The sequence below is a fragment of the Antechinus flavipes genome, chromosome 3, assembly GCF_016432865.1.
Source record: "Antechinus flavipes isolate AdamAnt ecotype Samford, QLD, Australia chromosome 3, AdamAnt_v2, whole genome shotgun sequence".
In the NCBI taxonomy this organism is placed as follows: Eukaryota; Metazoa; Chordata; class Mammalia; order Dasyuromorphia; family Dasyuridae; genus Antechinus; species Antechinus flavipes.
In genome coordinates, this window is record NC_067400.1 from 299,970,897 (window position 1) to 299,993,066 (window position 22,170).

At 34.1% G+C, this 22,170-nt stretch overlaps 1 protein-coding gene across 1 annotated transcript in view; it reads left to right on the plus strand.

The window, feature by feature from the left end:
* The window catches only part of HHLA2 (HERV-H LTR-associating 2), a 95,928-nt gene that overhangs the window by 23,360 nt on the left and 50,398 nt on the right, over nucleotides 1–22,170 (plus strand). The gene's annotated exons all lie outside the window — the stretch shown is intronic.

The following is a 22,170-nucleotide window of genomic DNA, read 5'->3' on the forward strand; positions in this document are numbered from 1 at the left end:
ATGGTGATCATAAGTTAAATATTGTGGAGAAGGAAAAAGGGAAAATGAGAGAGAAAAGTATAATCTGGGGATAATAAGGTGGCAGAAAATACAGAATTAGTAGTTTTAACTGTAAATGTGAATGGGGTGAACTCTCCCATAAAGCAGAAGAGGATAGCAGACTGGATTACAAGCCAGAATCCCGCAATATGTTGTTTACAAGAAGCACATTTAAAGCAGAGGGATAATACAGACTAAAGATAAAAGGCTGAAGCAGAATCTATTATGTTCCAGGTGAAGAAAAAAAAAGCAGGGGTAACCATCCTGATCTTAGATCAAACAAAAGCAAAAACTGATCTAATTAAAAGAGATAAGGAAGGAAACTATATCTTGCTAAAGGGAACCATAGATAATGAAGTGATATCAATACTAAATATATATGCACAAAATGGTAGCACATGGAAATTCCTAAAGGAAAAGTTAAGAGAGCTGCAAGAAGAAATAGATGGCAAAACTATAATAGTGGGAAATCTCAACCTTGCACTCTCAGAACTAGATAAATCAAACCACAAAATAAATAAGAAGTTAAAGAAGTAAATACTAGAAAAGTTAAGTATGATAGACCTTTGGAGAAAATTGAGTGGAGATAGAAGGTACTACACTTTCTTCTCAGCAATTCATGGAACCTGTACAAAAATTGACCATATATTAGGACATAAAGACCTCAAAATCAAATTCAGGAAGGCAGAAATGGTAAATGATTTTATTTCAGATCATGATGCAATAAAAATTACATTCAATAAAAGGCCAGGGGAAAATAGACCAAAAAGTAATAGAACTAAACAATCTCATCCTAAAGAATGAATGGGTGAAACAGCAAATCATAGACACAATTAATAATTTCATCCAAGAAAATGACAATAATGAGGCAAGATACCAAAATTTGTGGGATGCAGCCAAAGTGATAATAAGGGGAAATTTTATATCTCTAGATGCTTCCTTGAATAAAATAGAGAAAGAGAAGATCAATGAATTGGGCTTGCAATTAAAAAAAGCTAGAAAGAGAGCAAATTAAAACCCCCCAATCAAATACCAAAATTGAAATTTTAAAAATTGAATTAATAAATAAAACTAAGATTTGGTTTTATGAAAAAATCAACAAAATAGCTAAACCTTTAGTAAATTTGATTAGAAAAAGGAAAGAGGAAAATCAAATTGTTAGTCTTAAAAATGAAAAGGGAGAACTTTCCACCAATGAAGAGAAAATTAGACCAATAATTAGGAGTTACTTTGTCCAACTTTATGCCAATAAATTTGATAACTTAAATGAAATGGAGGAATACCTACAAAAATATAGATTTCCTACATTAACAGAGGAGGAAGTAAATTGCTTAAATCCTATTTCAGAAAAAGAAATAGAACAAGCTATTAATCAACTCCCTAAGGAAAAATCCCTAAGACTAGATGGTTTATATGTGAATTCTACCAAACATTTAAAGAACAATGAACTCCAATATTATATAAACTATTTGAAAAAATAGGGAATGAAGGACTCCTACCAAATTCCTTTTATGACACAGACATGATACTATTACCTAAACCAGAAAGGATGAAAAGAAAGAAAGAAAACTATAGACCAATCTTCATAATTAATATTGATGTAAAAATCTTAAATAAAATATTAGCAAAGATATTACAGAAAACCATCCCCAGGATACTACACCACAACCAACTAAGATTTATACCAGGAATGCAGGGCTGCTTCAATATGAGGAAAACTATTAGCATAATATCAATAACCAAATTAACAAAAACATATGATTATCTCAATAGACACAGAAAAAGCATTTGATAAAATCCAACACTCATTCCTATTAAAAACACTAGAGAGTATAGGAATGAAGGGACTTTAACTTAAAATGGTCAGTAGTATCTATTTAAAACCATCAGCAAGCATCATATGTAATGGGAATAAACTGGAATCATTCCTAATAAGATCAAGGGTGAAACAAGGTTGCCCACTATCACCATTACTATTCAATATTGTATTAGAAATGCTAGCTTTGGCATTAAGAGATGAAAAAGAGATTAAAGGAATTAAAGTAGGTAATGAGGAAACCAAATTATCACTCTTTGCATATTATGATATGATGGTATACTTAGAGAACCCCAGAGAATCCACTAAAAACTATTAGAAATAATCCACAACTTTAGCAAAGTTGCAGGATACAAAATAAATCCACATAAATCATCAGCATTTTTATATATCACTAACAAAATCCAACAACAAGAGATACAAAGAGAAATTCCATTTAAAATAACCATTGAGATTATTAAATATTTTGGGAATATGTCTGCCAAGGGAAAGTCAGGAACTATATGAGCAAAACTACCAAAAACACTTTCCACACAAATAAAGTCAGAGCTAAACAACTGGGAAAATATCAAATGCTTTTGGATAGATCAAGCGAATATAATAAAAATGACAATACTACCTAAATTTATCTATTTCTTTAGGGCTATACCAATCAAATTCCCAAGAAACTAGACCTAGTTTCTGACCTAGAAAAAATAACATCAAAATTCATCTGGAGAACAAAAAGGTCAAGAATTTCAAGGGAACTAATGAAAAAAAAAATCAAATGAAAGTAGCCTAGCTGTACCAGATCTAAAACTATATTATAAAAACAACAGTCACCAAAACCATTTGGTATTGGCTAAGAAATAGATTAGTTGTTCAGTGAAATAGGTTAGGTTCACATGACAAAATAGACAATAACTATAGCAATGTAGTGTTTGATAAACCCAAAGATCCTAGCTTTTGGGATAAGAATTCACTATTTGGCAATAACTGCTGGGAAAATTGGAAACTAGTATGGCAGAAACTAGGCATTGACCCACACTTAACACCATATACCAAGATAAGGTCAAAATGTGTTCATGATCTAGGCATAAAGAATAATATTATAAATAAATTAGAAGAACCTTTCAGACCTGTGGAGGAAGAAGGAATTTGTGACCAAAGAAGAACTAGAGATCATTATTAGCCACAAAATAGATAATTTTGATTATATTAAGTTTAAAAGTTTTTTATACCAAAAAAAAAAAAAAAAAAAAAAAAAACAACAACAACAACAACTATGCAGACAAGATTAAAAGGAAAGTAATAAACTGGGAAAACATTTTTACATTCAAAGGTTCTGATAAAGGCCTCATTTCCAAAATATATATAGAACTGACTCAAATTTATAAGAATTCAATACATTCTCCAATTGATAAATGGTCAAAGGATATGACCAGATAATTTTCAGATGAATAAATTGAAACTATTTCTAGTCGTATGAAAAGGTGTTCTAAATCACTATTGATCAGAGAAGTGCAAATGAAGACAACTCTGAGATACCACTACACACCCCTCAGATTGGCTAAGATGATAAGAAAAGATAATGATGAATGCTGGAGGGGATGAAGGAAAACTGGGACACTGATAGATTGTTGGTGGAATTGTGAATACATCCAGCCATTCTGGAGAGCAATTTGGAACTATGCTCAAAAAGTTATCAAACTGTGTATACCTTTTGACCCAGCAGTGTTACTACTGGGCTTATACCCCAAAGAGATCTTTAGGGAGGAAAAGGAATCTGTATATGCAAAAATGTTTATGGCAGCTCTTTTTGTAGTGGCTACAAACAGGAAACTGAATGGATGCCCATCAATTGGAGGATGGCTGAATAAATTGTGATATATGAATATTATGGAATATTATTGTTCTGTAAGAAATGACCAGCAGGATGATTTCAGAGAGGCCTGGAGAGACTTACATGAACTGATGCTGAGTGAAATGAGCAGGACTAGGAGATCATTATACACAGCAACAACAAGACTATGGGATGATCAATTCTGATGGATGTGGCTCTCTTCAACAATGAATTGTTTCAAACCAATTCCAATTGTTCAATAATGAAGAGAGCCATCTATACCCAGGGAGAGGACTGGGGGAACTGAGTGTGGACCACAACATAGCATTTTCACTCTTTCTGTTGTAGTTTGCTTGCGTTTTGTTTTCCTTCTCAGGTTTTTTTTTTTTTTTTCTTTCTAGATCCAATTTTTCTATGTAGCAAGATAATCTTGCTACAAGATAACTATATGGATTTTGGATTTAACATATATTTCAACATGTATTGGAATACCTACCATCTAGTGGGAGGTAGGGAAGAAGGGAAAATTTGGAACAGATGGTTTTGCAAGGGTCAGTGTTGAAAAATTACCCATGCATATGTTTTGTAAAAAAAAAAAAAATCATCAGTTCAATTTCCTGTTCAGAGCCATCTGGGTCCAGTTGCAAGATATAGATCAGGATGATGAGATGGCTCTGGATGGCACGAGACACTGGTCTTTTTAAGCTAAGGTCTTCAACAGGACCCAGTTTGACTGAGGCTGCTCCCCTTTGGTGATTAAGAGTAGGTAGCAATTGAGAGAAAGAAAAAATTTCACCCAGTTCTCCTGCCTCCCCCCCCCCCCAAATTTTAAATAAATAAATAAATAATCCTGGGAGATGAAGATCCTCAGAATTTCTGGCCAAAGCAGAAATGACTGGTATTTATTTTCAATCTGAGTCAGTCAGGACCCAAACAATGGCTTTAAACCAAAACCAATCTGAATTCTCATTGGCTACCCATAGCCAGAAAGAAGAGTTGTTCTGTAGTATCTGACTCTTTATGATGCGAGGGACCATTGTATGCTAATACTGGCCACAGGATTTTCTCCAAAATGATACTGGAACATTTCCTACTCTAGTGGATTAAGGAAAGGTAAAGTTAGATGATTGCGAGGGGTCACTCTAATAGTAAGAGTCTGAGGCTAGATTTGAACTCAAGTCTTCCTGTCTCCAAGCCCAGCACACTATCCACTGTGCCATCTAGCTACTCTGGTTTTGCTGGGAGCTAGAGAAGTTAAAAACCCTGTGGAACTGTTCCTTATCTAGCCCACTCCTATTTTAGTGAGATTAACTCAAGCATAAGAAAGTCTAGCAAAAGCCATTAGAGAATTACATGAAAAGTTTAAAATACACATACTCCATGGCAGTTTTTTCAGGGGCCTCAATCTAGAAGAATTTATAAATTATCTAGATTAGGTGATTTAGTGGAGAGAGTGCTAGGCTTGGAGTAAGGGAAACATAAATTTAAATCTGACCTTAGACATTTACCAGCTGTAAGATCCTGTGCAAATCACTTAAGCCTGTTTGCCTCAGTTCCCTTTCCAATAAAATAGCATTTACCTTCCAAGACTGTTATAAAGGTCAAATGAGATAATTATTATAAAGAGCTTTGCACAGTGCCTGGCACATAGTAAGCACTATATAAATATTAGTTGCTATTATTATCATTAAAATAAAACAAAAAAATTGAAACATTCCATGCTCCCAGGGATCTTCTACTAGAGTAGGAGAGACAATATTTATTAGTAAATACAAATATATGTGTGTGTGTGTATGTATATTTGTTACACTCTTAGGCTAAGGAAACAAATTGATGCAATTGTGTTGGAATAAACAAAAAAAAAGGCAAGTTTCTCACTTCAGAAATATGTGAGCTCTAAGACTTAAAAGGTATGTGATATATATATATATATATATCAGTTTGTATATACACATATATATCTACACACATGCAAACCATATATGTGTATATATACACATATATGTAATGAATACAAAATAAATAAATAAAAGGAAATGACAGCAAAAAGGTAAAGAGGGAAAGCATTTCTGGCATGGGGAACAGGCAGTGTAAAAACATGGAGACAATAGATGGGACAGACTGAAAGCCAGTTAGGTTAGGCTACAGAATTGGAGTGAGGGAAGAATATACAATGAAGCTGCAAGACTGTAACTAAATTTGGAATGGCTTTTAAAACTAGAAAAAATGTATATCTTATCCTAGAGGCGAGAGGGAGCTATTGAAGTGTATTGAGTAGGAAAAGTGACATGGTTGGATCTACACTTAAGGAAAATCACTTTTGTAACAGTGTGGAAGATAGAGTGCAGTAGGGAAAGACTTGAGGCAGAGAAATCAATTATATGACTATTGCAGTAGTCCAAGAAAAAGAAGGAAAAAACTGCTTTGAAATAAGGTAGTTGCTATGTGAGTGCAAGGGATATGTATGCAAGGAATATAGAAGTAGAAAAAAGCAATATTTGGCAACCAATTGGGTGGAGCAGAGATGGGCGGGCAGAAATGTGAAGAGTTGAGATTAAATTTGAGATTATGAACCTGAATGATTTGCAGTGGCACCTATAGAAAAATAATGAGTTCTATTTTGAACATGGGAACTTGACGTGTGTTTGGAACATTCTATTTGAAGTGTCCAAAAGGCAGTTGATAATTTGTCCTCCATCTAGAAGTAAGCATTAACATCTTACCCTGAGTGCTGATGAGGTCACTAAATTTGCATGTAGAGAGAAATGTGACCCTTAGAAGAGAATGAATAGTCAGATAGGCAGGAGAGAATCCAGAAATGAGTAGAAAATGTTGTGAAAACCTAGATGGGAGAAAATATCCAAGAGAGAGAAGTCAACAATGTCAAATGCATCAGAGAGGTCAAGAATGAAGAAGGTAGAGAAGAGACCATTAAATTGTTAATGAAAAGAACCTTAATAACTTTGCAAAGAACAATTTTAATTGTGTGATAAATTTGGAATGCTGATTGCCAAGTTTTCAGGAGTGGCTGGGATGAAGTGAAGACTGGTTTCAGACAGTCTTTTGGTGTTTCCTTCCCCCCACCCAAAGGGAGGAAATACAGAATAAAAGCTTGATATTGTTTACTGAATGTTGTTTATAGATAGGTAGACTTTGCCATATCTGAAGGCAATGATAAGGAGGAAAGTAGATAGGGACAGGTTGAAGGTGAGACTGAGGGATTGATTGGTCAGTCTGTGGGAAAAAACTGTCAAGATGAGATCAAGGACATTTATCTATCTATCTATCTATCTATCTATCTAATCAGAGATAGAGAGATACACACAGAGAGAGACAGACAGAAGTTAACCTTGTCAAAGAGAAGAGCCATCTCATTATAGTCCTAGTGTAATATTTAATTTTGTTAGAAGGGCCAGAAATGAACTGAAAGAATGCTATCAGAAGGTATTACTGTCAAATGGGAAATTCTTTGAATCCTTTACATTAAGAGTATCAGACAAGTTTACAGAGACAGTGATTTGCAAATATGAGAATTTGTTCCTTCCTTCTTTCCTTCCCTCCTTCCTTCTTTCCTTCCTTCCTTCCTTTCTTCCTTCTTCCCTCCCTCCCTTCCTTCTTTCCTTTCTTATTCCCTCCCTCCCTTCTTCCCTCCCATCCTCACTCCCTTCTTCTCTCCCTCCCTCCCTCTCTCTCTCTTCCTTCCTTCCATCCTTTATTTCTCCCTCCCTTCTCCCTCTTTGTCTTCCTTTCCTTCTTTCCTTCCTTCCCTCCTTTTCCCCTCCCTTCCTTCTTCTATCCTTTCCCTCCTTCCCCCTTTTCTTATCATTCCCCTTCCTTTCTTCTTTCTTACTCACTTTCCTTCCCTTCTTTCTTCACTTCTCTTTATTCATTCCTTTATTTCTCTTATTCTCATTTCTTCCTTTATTGCTTTGTTCTTTCCGACTGTTCAAGAACAGATACAATAACAACACCAAAACACCTTACGTTTGAGTAGTGTTTCCCATTTTACAAAAGTCAGCATAGCTCTGTGGATGATAAGTCTGAGAAAGAGTGAACACTTTTGACTTTACATTTACACACAAAGCCAGTGATTTTCTAAAGCAATTCAGGACTGGAAACTGCTATTGAATTTGACTTCTCATTCAGTTCTTTGCCCACAGTTCCCTTTATTGTTCCATCATATGAGAGCTGCTAAGGTTGATAATTTTTTAACTTTGTTTTGAAGACCCTCTTGCTTATAGTAAACTCAAATATTTTCTTCAGTGATTTGATTTGCAAGATATAGGAATAAAACATGAGATACTTGTTGCCAGTACATCATAATTAGTTCATAATCACTTTGATGGTAAGCTTCTAGAGCAGTAATAGTTTTTGTTTTTTCAGTGGTCCCAAGCACTCTGTCAGGGTTCTGACAAATAATAACAATTAATTACACCTGTAAATGTGCCAACTAAATTGGGAAGAAGAGTTAAATGCCTAATTACCTTGTTTAGCACTGAAGAGCACAAGTAGTGGCCAAGGCTTTGAAAATGGGAAGCTAATTATTGTAGCAGCAATCATTATTCTCCTTAAATTACCAAAGGAGAAAAGGAAGATGCTGGGAAGAGAGCTGCTTCTTTTGAGATCAGTAGATCTGTTCAAGAGTCAAGAGGGAAATGGAAGACCAACCTTGACCACCTACTTCCATGCTGGGAGAAAAAACAGCCTTTGAAACTGTTCTTCAAAAAAAAATTTGGTGGTCTCCAAGGAGGGAACTAGAGTTTCAAAGTATAGGGCAACTTGATTTGTGTATTGATTGGGATTTAAATGCTGTCTGAACATGTGAAAATCCAAGTAGTACTAAAAATGAAGTCTCTGAATTTTTCTCTTTCTAAACAGCATAACATCTCTATACAGTAAAAAGCTTCACAGTAACTCCATGTGAAATTCTAAATAGACATGAACAAAGGAGAGTATGCAATAAATGAGGTTGTACTCTAGTTCATCAAAGTGATTACTCAATTTTCTCTATTGAGGATTCTTTTATTGCCCTTTCCCCCTTTCCTTCAGTGGGAATTGAGATCATTAACTATACCCATACTCATCTCAAGGGTACTTGGACCTAGAGTGATTGATTCAAGCCTTGTGTTTTGCTGTCCTGTTGAGAAGTCTGATGTTCTCTGCTGGAATTCTTACCAAGAATCCATGTTATGTACCAGAACTAAACTTAACATTTTTTTCCTATGAGTTTCTTGCTGAGCATCATTTCAAGAATCTTCTACACTTAGCGTCTTTTGCATGCAGCAAAGAAGTTCCTTATGCCCTTGAAAACAACTTCATCCCCACCAAAATGTTCCAAGCACTGATAGGTCAGTAAGGTATATTCCCTGCTTTTGTTGATTATGTATTCTAATCAGAGGTAATGTTACACATATTTTCTATTTTGAAGTAGAAGTAGTTAATAACTGTATATGTGAAGCTTGAGCAAGGAAATAAAAGTTCTGACAATGGAAAATAAGGAAGATATGGAGGAGGTAACATTTTGACAGCATCTTGAGGATAGATAAACTTTTAGTGGGAGGAAAAAATAATTGGAAGAAAGAAAAATCTTCAGGTAAAGGGAATGGTGAGAGCAGGTCTGTTTTTTTAATCTTATTACATTGCTAAATACCTATTTAGTACTTTACTGTGGTTTTGGTCTATATCACATGTATACCCTCCAAACGGGTGCTGTGCAATAATAATTTACTTCATGTTTACCCTTGGTTCTTAGTGAGTAATCTACCAATAGCACTCTTTCCTCTTAAAGTCTCAGTGAGTTAGGAATGTGGTCTGGTGGAGGAGGATCCTTGGAGATAAAGGTAGGAACTTTAACAAATGATGCTATTTAAAGAGTCAGAAGCAATGCAGTATGGGAGAAAGATCACTGCACTTAATGACAAAGCCATTTCCATGTGACTTTGGGCAAGACTTTCTGGGCTTAAATTTTCTAATTTGTTGCCAAGACTACAGATTTTAGACAATTGTTCTAAAAATAAAGAGAGACTAATATAGACGTATATAAATATATGTATGTGTGAATGATATTTAGGTAAGTAAACATTTATACACAAACATACTTAATACGTAAAGATATAAATGCTTCAAATATATGTATATATCACATATATATATAAATGATATATAGATATATAAACATATTTATGTATGATCATATATTTATGTGTAAATATATAAATGACTTGGAACCCCAAATCAAAAGCTTCCTTCTCCTCCTACAAGTGTCCACAGCCAGTGTCCCTGCCCATTGACTCTATACTCGGGGTTATGCTGATTACTTCTTGCCCAGGGACAGAACTCTACAGCACAACCAGACCTGGCATTGTCAAATGAAGTTCCCTCTCCTTTCCTGGACTCAGACCCCTGGGTCTGGGAGGTGAAATTCTCTGTGGTTCCTGCTGAGGCTCCAACTACAGCCAACTCAGTCCTACTGCTCCCCACTGGTAATTTCTGGGGAGATAGCCCAAAGTGTTTGCCTTTCACATGGGTTAATCCTTGGCCCAGGGTCTTTCTTCAGATCTTCTTGGGTTGTACCTGGAGGACCCCTGTTCTGCCCAAGTCTTCTTGATTTTTCATTAGCTTGTGTTCACCCTGAGGTGAAAATTTGTTTTATTTGTGAGGGCAGTATGGAGAGCTTGAAATTTACCAACCTACTCCCACCATCTTCCCAGAATCCTTCTGAATTTAAGAAAAAAACAAAAACTGTAGAATCAAAGAAAAAGGTTGGAAGGCTTTCCCCCTACTCACATACATCACAGAGACACATAGTTTGGGGGAGAACATTTATTATTCAAGACTCTTCTTCAAGTTAGTGATTTGATGCCCTTTAAGATTCATCTCAAACACTTTATTCTGTATGAGACATTTCCTAGTCTCTAAACTGCTAATAACTTCTTTAAAATTACTCTCCATCTTCTCTGTACATATATATACTTAATTATTTAAAGTTCTTTCCCATTAAAATGTAAGCTTCCTCAGGGAAGTTTTGCCTTAGTAACTCACCATTTAGCATAATGATTGGTACAAAGTGGTGCTTAATAAATGCTTATTGACTGACTTTTTTAGATTTGTTCAAAATAACATTGGAGAGGGACATTCATTGTTATTTGTTCTTTCCTCATATGACTGTTGGAATACTCCTATCTCTACCAGTGATATATCTTCTTTTTAGATGAAAAATGATAAAAGATATGTGAAATACCACGAGTTAACTTGGAGGAAAAACAGAAGAAAAACTTGGAGGAGAAAAAGTCAGGATATTTCAAGCTGTCTGTTGCTAAGCAGCTGTTATTCTTTTGCTGCTGACGTCAAGAATCGGTCTTTCTCTGCTGTTAAATGGAACTCATATTTTCTGATGAGGACAATAAGCAAATGTGATGATTCATTTTTTTGTTTGTTTTGTGGTGGTGTTGGATTTCTAATTCCCTCATCTTGCTGTGGTACAAAGCATGCAATGCTTTATAAGCAAGATGTTAGCTTTAGAGCCAAAGCCAGTTTTCAGCCCTTTAAAGAATGAATTATGATTCTTCTTAGCATGATAAAAATGGTCTTTGGTTACTCATGCTATGCCTTTTCCATCAGAAACTCTTATTCTGTAAAACTAGATTAAGTTCACTTTATACAGCATTTGACAGGGGCCTACTCTGTTGTCACCCTGGCCTTCCAGAAGTATCCTTATCAACTTAATTTAACAAATAATTATTAATCACCTCTACACACAAAGCCCTGTGCTAGATACTTGGATGCCCACACAAAGAAGATCCACTCCTTACCTTCATGGACTTTACATTCTATCAGATATAGGAGGCAGCTAGGTGGTACAAGGGATGGCCTGGAGTCAGGAAGATTAATCTTCATGAATTGAAATCTGATCTCAGACACTAGTTTTGTGATCCTGGGGAAGTCAATTAGCCCTATCTACCTCTATTTCCTATTTTGTAAAATTAGCTAGAGAAGGAAATGACAAGATACCTTAGTAACTGTGAAGAAACTTCAAATGGGGTCACAGAGAGTTGGACAGATATGAAAAACCAATTAATGGCAACAAAAATAAGGAAGAGAAGGAAGCAGCATGCTAATTATATATAGCTAAGTAAATTATACACATACATACACATGTACATATATGGAAAATATGTACATATATGTATGAATGTTTATATGATACTACAAAAAAAAACTGAGAGGGATCCAGAAAAGCATTGAGTAAGTGGAACAATTTGAGCTGAACCTAGAATGAAGCTAAGGATGCTAAGAGGCAAAGGTGAAAAGAGAGTACATTCCAAATAGAGGGACAACTTATATAAAGACACAAAGGCAGGAGATAGATGGTCATATATGGGGACAGCTAGCAGGACAGTTTAACCAGAGCACAGATGGCATAATGGGCACATGTTATCAAATAATATGTAAGATAGGTGAGTGTCAAATTGTGGGCTTTAAATGCTAAGATAAAGACTTTGTATTTCATTTTATACTCAATAGGGAGGCACTAAAGCTAGAGGATGATGCTATCAGATGTGTGTTTTAGGATTATTGTTGTTGTGATTGTTTTATTTATCCTTTGTTCTTAAAGGTGATGACATGATATATAAAAGTGAGCTGGGTTTAAGTGAGGGAGGGCTGTGCAAAATCACCATCTTCATTTTGTTCTCCAGTCATCTGAGTCCAATAGCAAGATATAGATCAGGATGACTGGAGATGGCCCTGGATGCAGAGGGAGACCTTGGCCTTTTTAAGCTAAAATCTTTAACAGATCTTGGTTGATATTCTCAGTTGAAAATGTCAAATAGCATCTGAGTGGAGGATGAGTTGGAAAGATGAGAAATTGGATTAAGAGAAGCTAAGAAGCCATAACAGTAGTCCATATTGGAGATGAGAAGCCAAAAGATAGCCAGAGCCACATATATGTATGTGATTGTACATGAATATATACAGATATAAACATATAGCCATATCAGAGGTGGAGAGTCCTAAACTAGGATAAAGGTTGGCTAGAGAGAAAGGGACAAATTGGTGGTACTGATAAAAATACTGAGTATTTTGAAAAAGTTCTCTTTTTGCCAATGCTGAATTCAATATCAAAATAATAGAGTGTCTAGAAGATAGCTAGTGATATAGAACTGGAACTCAGAAGAGAGATTAGGGCTACATAGTATTCATATGCATATCACTGATAATGAAATCATAATATCAATGATATCAATGAAGACAGTATGAAAAGAATAGGGGACCCAGAACAATATAAATGTTGAGCAGTCATAATTTATCATTTATAGTTTAGCTCAGATTTGTAGTATAAATCATCTTAGAATTCATCTTGACCTCCTTTTCTCAATATGTGTATGATAATGCATGAGACATATTATTCCATTACCTTTTGCATTTTCTAATGGGTGTATTATTCAGATTTTCTTTCCTTTATGTTTGAAGGTTTTTCTCTTAGTCATTTGCAAAATTTGTTTTTTGTCACTGGAAATAAATTATTATGTGTCTTTGAATTTCCAGCTTAAGTTTTTTTTTTTTTTTTTTTTTTATTGTTGTTGATTTGTGTCCCCCAGAAGTAATTCTTTTGATTAGCATTTTGTCATATGTTTTTCAGAAATTCTGGAGTTTTTTATATTTTTTCAAGCATAATGAAGTTCTTCTGGGAGATTTATAATACAGCACTTAACACAGTCACTGGCATATAGTAAGCCTGTAATGAATGCTTGTGGATTGACTTGATGGACAATTTGTCCATGAAATTTCTTCAAGATCAATCTATTTTGTTTAAATATAAGTCATTGTTTCTTTTTGTATTTCTTCTTTCAGATTTCAGATATTCTCTCTTTTATATCTTTGGTAAGACTTGCCACTGTGGATTTAACATTTTTTATTCTGCCATTTGTTTCTATCCTGCATGTCATAAATTATGCTCTCACAATTCTTATTTCTCTTTTAAGACATCCAGGAATATATTGCTGTGATTCCATACTTTTAAAAAATTCACAGGATCCTATGCTTCATAAGGTGATTTATTTTCCTTTGCCTTATAATACTTATTTATAGATGCTTGAACTCTTCTTCTGATTTAGACTTCATTTTCCTTGTTGGTTGCTTATGTGCAGGGATTTTAGTGTAATTTTCTTACTCCTGAGAACTTTGAAAACTTCAGTCTTTCCCCCTTATTTTCCCTTATTATTCATTTTTTGACTCTCTCCCTTTTGATCACATCTTCTTTGCAGGCTGAGTCTCAAAGTGCCTTAGCCTCCTCTCATTCTGGGAAATTCATGGTTCACCAGGTTAAATTTTTACCTCAAGAGATTTCTTGGAGGACAGAATGGGCCCTCCATGGATGCCAGCCCCATTTTCTTATCTATGTGTCTTATCTCCAGTTCCTTCTGTTGCCAATTTCTCTGGCCAGTTTTTATACAGAATGCTACCTCTTTTCACTGCTATCTCACTCCTTGCTGTCACATCCTCTGTATGGCAGATTCTCAGTGGCAATTCTGCCATCTGAAACGCTACAGTATCGGGGCAAGGGAATAACATTAAGTTCTAATGTAAGCACATGGTTGTGCAGTTCTAGTACTAGGAGGATGGTGGATAATAGAATTTTGAGTGGACTTTTTAGGTGCTAAAGATTAACCTTATCTACTATTTATTGAGTTTTTACTTCATTTTGGTATTTCATGTCCTAGGCCATAAAGATAGTTGAAATTGATTTATTTCTGATGCATAATTCCTTTTGGAGAATCTTGAAAGGTCAGAGAAAATGTCTAGTTTTCCATCTTGCTGGGCATATGATCAGGAAGTCTCTTTTATAGTGGAAAGAGTATTGGCCTAGGGGCCAAAAGACTGAGTTCTATTCCTAGTTTTTTCCTGTCCCTTAAGCTTTTTTCACTTCATATTTCTTGTTTTTAAATATGAAGATTTCTAGGTAATTTCACTGGGGACTTGGTGATATTAAAAGTCTCATTTACTGCTAACATTTTCTTAGTACAGTTTATGGCATACAGTATGCTCTTAATAAATGCTGGGTTACTGGACTTTGACTTACTCTATGAGCTTAGAGGACAGGAAGTAACCCTTTTCTGATTAAAGCAGTGATCCATTTGGAGTCTCAAGAGTCTTATTATCTTTGAGGTATCTTGAAAACCTCCAACAAAAATTTTATCAATTCCACCATCAAGCCTGTACAATCATGCCTTAAATCTTGTTACTAAATTAATTTGGGCTCATTAGTCCATGTGTATTTTGAGTTACGTGTTCTTTTATTTGGAAATAATGGCAGAACTTGAGGTTTAATTGATATTTGGCCTCGTTTTAAATACTGTTTACGAAGTTGGAGATGTGTTGCTATCTAAGCCATTCAAATACACTTTGAAAGGGCAGGCCCGACACAAGCTTGCTTTGATAAAAAAAGATTCCAGGATTCTTCAAAATCTTTTAGAAAGTACCTCAGCTGACAGCTGGCTTTTCGTGATATTTTAAAGAGGATATAATGAGCATGAATGACAGAGTGCACGATGCAGCTTTTCTTTCCCTAAGTTGACTGCTATATCTTGCATTTTTTTTTTTTGAGTTTCAAATATCTAGTCATCTTAACCACTCTTATTCAGAAATCTGATCCTCTTGTATAGTTTGTGCATGTGGCTCATATTTATTTGAATAATCTGTGAGTTAACAGTAAAGTATATTTAATCATCTAACCCTTTGTAAGATAAAACTTTTATCATCTAAAATGTGTCAGCATTTTATTTCAGGAACAGATGTCCTATTGTATCATGTATTCACAACATTCTAAACAATCACTGGCTGCATTTTCTATGTATAGGGTAAGAATATAGAATTAGTCCCAGTGGGTTATAAAAAGGCAGACTGTTATTTTAATGTCAGAAAGAACATTTCAACAATATAAATGGAAGGGACTGTTGGAATCTTCAAGTAGAAACTGGGTGACTACTGGTCCAAATATTGTAAAACATATAGGGCATTAGGATAGATGATCTCTAAGGTTCTTTCCAAAGATTTTGTGATTCCATTACAACTTATAGGATTTTTCTTTTAGGTATAACAACAGTTATCTTAAATTAAGGGGATGGTAAGTAGGAAGCATTATAAGAATACTGGTTTAGAGCAGGACATCCAAATTTGATTAGCCTAGAATGCTTATAATATGTATAAAACCCATAAGTATTTTTGACTTCTTTGTGAAACTTTGAGCATAGTCACATAGGTGCTGAGGTTCTCCATACAATGTAATATTCAATGAATCAATGAATTAATGAAAATGCATTCAGTCAGTGCTTGCCAAACTTTACAAAATTATTGTGATATAGACAAGCTCATTGCCTCTGGTTTCATGATGGCTAACACATTTTTGGATTTGGGCATTCATTTATTAAAAACTTGCTTGTTAAATATTTCACAAAAACTTCATCACAACATGATAGCTACTGAAAACTCTATACCATCAAAGCACAATCTAGAAATTGACAAGATTTTAACTATGGACCTATATATCTGTAACAGGAATTACAGACTAACTAAATTTTCATAGATTCATAATCAGAGGATGGAAAGGAGATGACGAATTGAGGAGAGTCACAAAAATTTGTGAAGACTGTCTACAGCATATGAAGATGGTTTGTTCTTTATCATTTTAGAGAGAACCCATATTGCTGAAATTACTTATCTTTTTGATGTACAGGAAATCCGATTTAACAAGATTAAAATATTCAAAGAGGAAAAAATTTAACCAAAGCATCTGGACAGCAACTAGAAGTCTCTTGTGTATAACCTACACCTTAATGCCTTTAGAAAGACTCAGTGTTTTGAGTAAATTAGTCAAGGAGTTAGAAGCACTTAGATCCAAATAGTCTAGAATTACAGGAGCTTCCAAATAGGGCTTGCAAGCTAAGAAGCCTGTGATTTTTTAGTCTTAAATTACCATTTTTGTAGAATATCCAAAGTTTCTGATTATTTCTTTCATCCTTTTTTTCCTTATATTTTGATACTTTTTAGCCTTTTCATGGAAGTACGTGGTGAAATGAGAGAATATGGCTTACCTTTCTCCCCACATATTGTGCTTCCTTCCCCTAATTCAATGAGTTTTATAACCAGGGCTATGTTTATCAACTTGGGACAAAAGGTCAAGCAGAGTCTTAGAAAAGATTTTTTCTACCTTCAATTATTGAGTTTCAACAAATAACTGTGTAACCCTGAGAAATGTCCCCCAAATCTCAATTTTCTCATCTGCAAAGTGGGGAGGGATAGATTAGAATGTAGGTGATCTTTAAGATCCTTCTTGGCACTAAATTTATAATCCTTTCAATTTCCTGTGAATCAATGTCCAAAACTCTTATGCAGCATGGAGAAGGGAAGAGATGTGCAAACATGAATAATTCATGGCTTAAAATATAGATATTTGTTTCTGTTGTGGTTTCCTTTAAAAACACCAAGTAGAATAACACATATTTTTTAATCCCACATTAGAGACAATTAAATGGTACTTGATTTAGGGAAGACTTGAGTTCAAATACAGTCTGAGATACTTACTAGCTTTGTGACCCTAGGCAAATCACTTAAATTCTTTCTCCCAAGTTTCCTAATAATACCTACCTTGCATGGTTGTTATGAGCATCAAATGAGATAATATTTGTAAATTATTTAGCATTACTTAGCCCAAAGACAGTACTTATTAAATCCTTTTCCCTGGCATTTATTATAGTTGATTTTGTATTATAGTTTTTTTGGTAAACATAGACTGCCAGGCCATAAGGGAAGAAGACTCATTTTCCTGAATTCAAATCTGGCCTCAGACATTACTAGCTATGTGACCTTGGGCAAGTCACTTAATTCCATTTTCCTTGGTTCCCTCATCTGTAAAATGACCTGGAGAAGGAAATGGTAAATCACTCTAATATCTTTGCTAAGAAAATCCAAATGGAGTCATGACATAACTTAACAGAAACAACATGATGTAAATCCCCTAAATTTATCCCCTAAATTAGATTGTGAGCTACTTGAGGACAGGTCAGTACCTAGCCTTAAGTTTTACATTTAGCAAACACTTGTTAAATTGAGCAAAAAAAATTTAATGTCAGATTCAAATTAGAAACATATCTCAAATCATCTATTTAAAGATGTCAGTTTGAAAAGATGGGTACTTGACCTTGATTTAATTGCAATTGAGAACTCACAGTTGAGCAAATACCCTCTGCCAATGTAGGCTAAAAACATTACCAAAAGTTAGAGTTGCCTTGCTCAGACCACACAATGTCAATGATGAGATTCAAACCAGTTGTTCTGAGGCTCAAATTGGCTAATGGGTACACAACTGACTACGCTGTCAGTGACCAAGTAGCAATTTCTGACTCCAAATTGAGCACTCTTTCCTGCATTCTGCCTTTTCTTTCACATAAAGAAAACGTGCCCTTATTTGACTTTTTGCAAAGTAATCTTAAAACAGCTCCACAAATCTATACTGGAATTCTGCTGTAATTTGGAACATTAATTTGCTGCACATATTCCAGAGTCTGAACAAATTAAAGTGAAACCAGCAAACACATTCCACAACCTGTTTATCCCTCTGTTGTTCAATTTTTTTTCAGCCTTGTCTAACTCCTCATAATTCCATTTAGGATTTTGTTGGCAGAGATACTGGAGTGGTTTGCCATTTCCTTCTCTGGCTCATTTTACAGAAGAGGAAACTGAGGCAAATAAGATTGACTGACTTGCACAGAGTCATATAGCTATTAAGTATATGGGATCAGATTTGAACTTAGGAAGATGAGTCTTCCTGACTCTAGACCCAGAACTATATCTACTATACCACCTAGCTGCCCTTGCTATCCCTCTAGTTAAAAAGAAAATAGAAAGGTGACTATTTAAATAATTGAAGGTATATTTAAATGAAAAATCTTAATTCAGAATTTTTAGAATAGGATGAATTTAAATCTGGTGTAGAATCTGATATAAACAAATATAAGCAGAGACGTCACTGTGTTCATATAGCACATACTAAGGGAAAAGGTTTTCAATGTAGGTATGACCCCTGATTGATTTTTTTTCCTGTCCCTATCATCCTGTTTTCATTACTGGATTACTAAATAGTAAGCATTTAATCTAACAGTCATACATGATACTGTGACCTTGGCTTGGGGACTGCATTTGTGGAAATATCACTGGTTTATTTAGCTGTTAAGGCATCTTTTCTTATCTTCTCTTCAATTGCTGTCAATTTGCAACATGGATCTATATCTCTTAAACCTGATCATGAGTTATTTTTTAAAACTGAAATATTACATATAAAAAAAGACTCGATGGACAAAGTGAATTATATATTGCTCACTCCAGATGATTGAATAAGAATAGTTCCTAATCCTCAATTTGTTTCTTGGGCAGGAAGTCCTGTTGTGGCCTTTGTGGATGGTGGTATTATAGCCACAACCAAGCACCACTTTTACAATGTGGGATGTTCATCTTTTAGTGGCATTCCATGTAATGATAGTATTATATTCATATACTATTAACCATATATACCAAATACTATTGAATCAGTGCATTATGACATAGACATTTTGGATCATCTCAGCCAATGGACAATGAACTAATCCCAGAACTGAATAGAAAGTAGGCAAAATTGCATTTCAAATGCTGCTGTACATTAAATGTTCTTGAACTGGTCCCTAACAACACAACTCTTTTAAATCTTTTAAAAAATTGTTGATATATTTTTTCTTTTGAAAGCAACTTTCATTTTTGTTGTATTTCTCCCCCACTTTCACTCCATTTTTAGAGAGCCTTCTTTTATAATACAAAAATTTTAAAGAAGGGGAAAAACAATTCAACAAAACTAAACAACATATAAAGAAAATGCAATGTTATATTCAATATTCCACACCCATAGTTCCCTATTCTTGTAAAAGAAGAGGTGATGTTTTCTTATATGTCAAATAAATAAATAATAACTAGTATTTCTATAGGTCTTTAAAGTTTACACAGTTCTTTATAGATATCTCATTTGATCCTCACAACAACTTGGGAGGGAGGCTCTAATATTATCTCCAATTTGCAAATGAAAAAAAAACTGACACTTATCTGTCTCATCCAGCATCCCATAGTTATTAAGGGTCTAAGGTTAGATTGAACTGAGATCTTCCTAACTCCTGGTCCAGTATTCTATCTACTGTGAAACTCAGCTGCCTTTATTTCTTTGTGGGGGTAAGGGGAACAACCTTAGTTATTATAAATTAATTAGCATTCTTTTTCAATTTGTTTGTTATTGTTCTTTCCATTTACATAATTTCCACTGTATACATTATTTTCCTGATTCTGCTTATTTCACTTTGTATTAGTTCATATATAAGTTTTCTCATAGTTTTGTGTATTCCTCATAATCGTCCTTTCTTATAGCATAGTAATATTCTGTCACATTCAAGCACCCTAATTTGTTTAGCCATTTCTCCCTTCTTTTTAATGCCAACATTCTGATGATAACTCTCTAATTAAAAATCATGGAACATCATCATATAAGAAGAAGCAAATTTACCAGCTCCTTAAAAAATAATAAAAATATGTGAGACAGTCATATTAACATGTCAGAATATCATTGGCTGTATTTTGCATTCTTGTAAAATATATAATGCCATAAAAAGACCATTGGTGACTTGAGAGGCCATCATTTTATTGCTGAGGAAGCTAAAAGATTTGCCCAGAATTCAACAGATCTTAAGAAGTTAGAATATATATGGCTAGAAAAGAAAGGAAGCCAGCTGTAGCAAAAATGAAAGATAATTAATGAACTAATTGGATGTTGCAGTGATATTTCTAGAATATTAAAAGGGCTTCCCTCTTTTTGGGTATATATTTCATGGAGGATTCACAGAAACACATGGACAAGGGGAAGATTGAATGAGAAGATGTGGATTGTTAAATTGTAATCTCTACCAAAGAAGAAAATTCCCAGATTTTTGAGATTATGAATTCATTGGATTAGGTTTTGTGGTACAATATTAATTTTTTTATTTATAAAATATTAATAGAACATAAAGATGATTGAAAAGTAAGTGGGCAAGTAAAAGGGACATTGTATGGTTTTACTTGGAAAAATAATAGTAAATCCAATAATTCATATTCACTAAATTAGAAAATAGAAAACAAAATTGAAACAAAATTTAATTGCCCCAAAGGAAAAAAAGTGAAAAGAGGGGAGAGACCTAAATAAGATCATTTCTTATCCAAAGCTTTCTATTTGTATCTGCAGTATGTCATCCATGTAAATGTCTTGTCAAATCAAAGTACAAAGCTTTCTTGGCATTTGAAGACTAAACATTTAGAATTGGAAAAGTAGTCAATTGATTTTTAAAATGAGAATGTCTTGAAACAAAATGCCAAAGGACTAATTTTTTAAAGTGTTTGTTAGTTGAAATGACTTGTGAAGTTTTCATCCTTTTGGTTTTTTAAATTGCCATCAATAGGAAACCATCACAGATATTCCAAAACTCCCCAAACCAGTTATTAGCACTATAGTGCTTTGCAGTTGTACTTTTAACTCCAAGAATTATAAAATTTAACAGGTAACAATATCATGCGTATTGATTACTTTCAATTTCTACAATCTTTATTATTATAAATTTAATCTAACCTTATGTACCTGTGTTTAGATTTAAATTTTTATTATGGATTTCTATTTTTCCATGATAAAAGAAATGAATAAAAAATTCAAAATTTCAAAATCTGCTTACCAAAATGATATGTCATACATATATTGTTTTATTAAAAATTATTAAAAAATTTTAAGACCTCAAAACCCAATACATATTTACATAGTCTGAAAAACCCCAAGTCCCCACATCAGCTATGACTAAAAATGTATGTTTCTTTATGCATTTTAAGTTGTTCACTCCTGTGAGGAGGTGAGTAATATCTTTTCTCTTCATTCTTTTAGGTTTTTAGTTTATCTTGGCAATTATCAAAATTCTAAAGTCTTTCTAAGTTGTTTTTTTTTTTTTTTTTTTAAACCACAGAGAATGTACTGGTCTCTAATACAGCTTAAAAGTCAATGAAGAAACAGAAGCAGTTAGATCAAATTATTTGCCCATGGTCACATGGTTCATAGAGACAAAACTAGAACTAATACACAGGTCTCTTACTTCTTAGCCATTATAACATGATTATTCCTCTTGTTTTAAAAAATGGCAGAGTGCCTACTATCTGTGTGATCTCTCCCTTAGTGTTACTAATCCTTCCTATCCATTATTTCCACTATAGATTTTATAATATAGAACTAAAATTTCTGGGTAATAAATTACCCTCTTTTGGGAAAAAAAACAAAACAAAACACAATAATCTCTAGTCAGTAGTATTTAAATAGCCAATCTAGGTAGCTCTATTCTATATACTTAATGTGTAGACTAGGGTAGGAGTTGGGAGAAACTTTGTCATTAAAAGTACAACTATTTCCCTC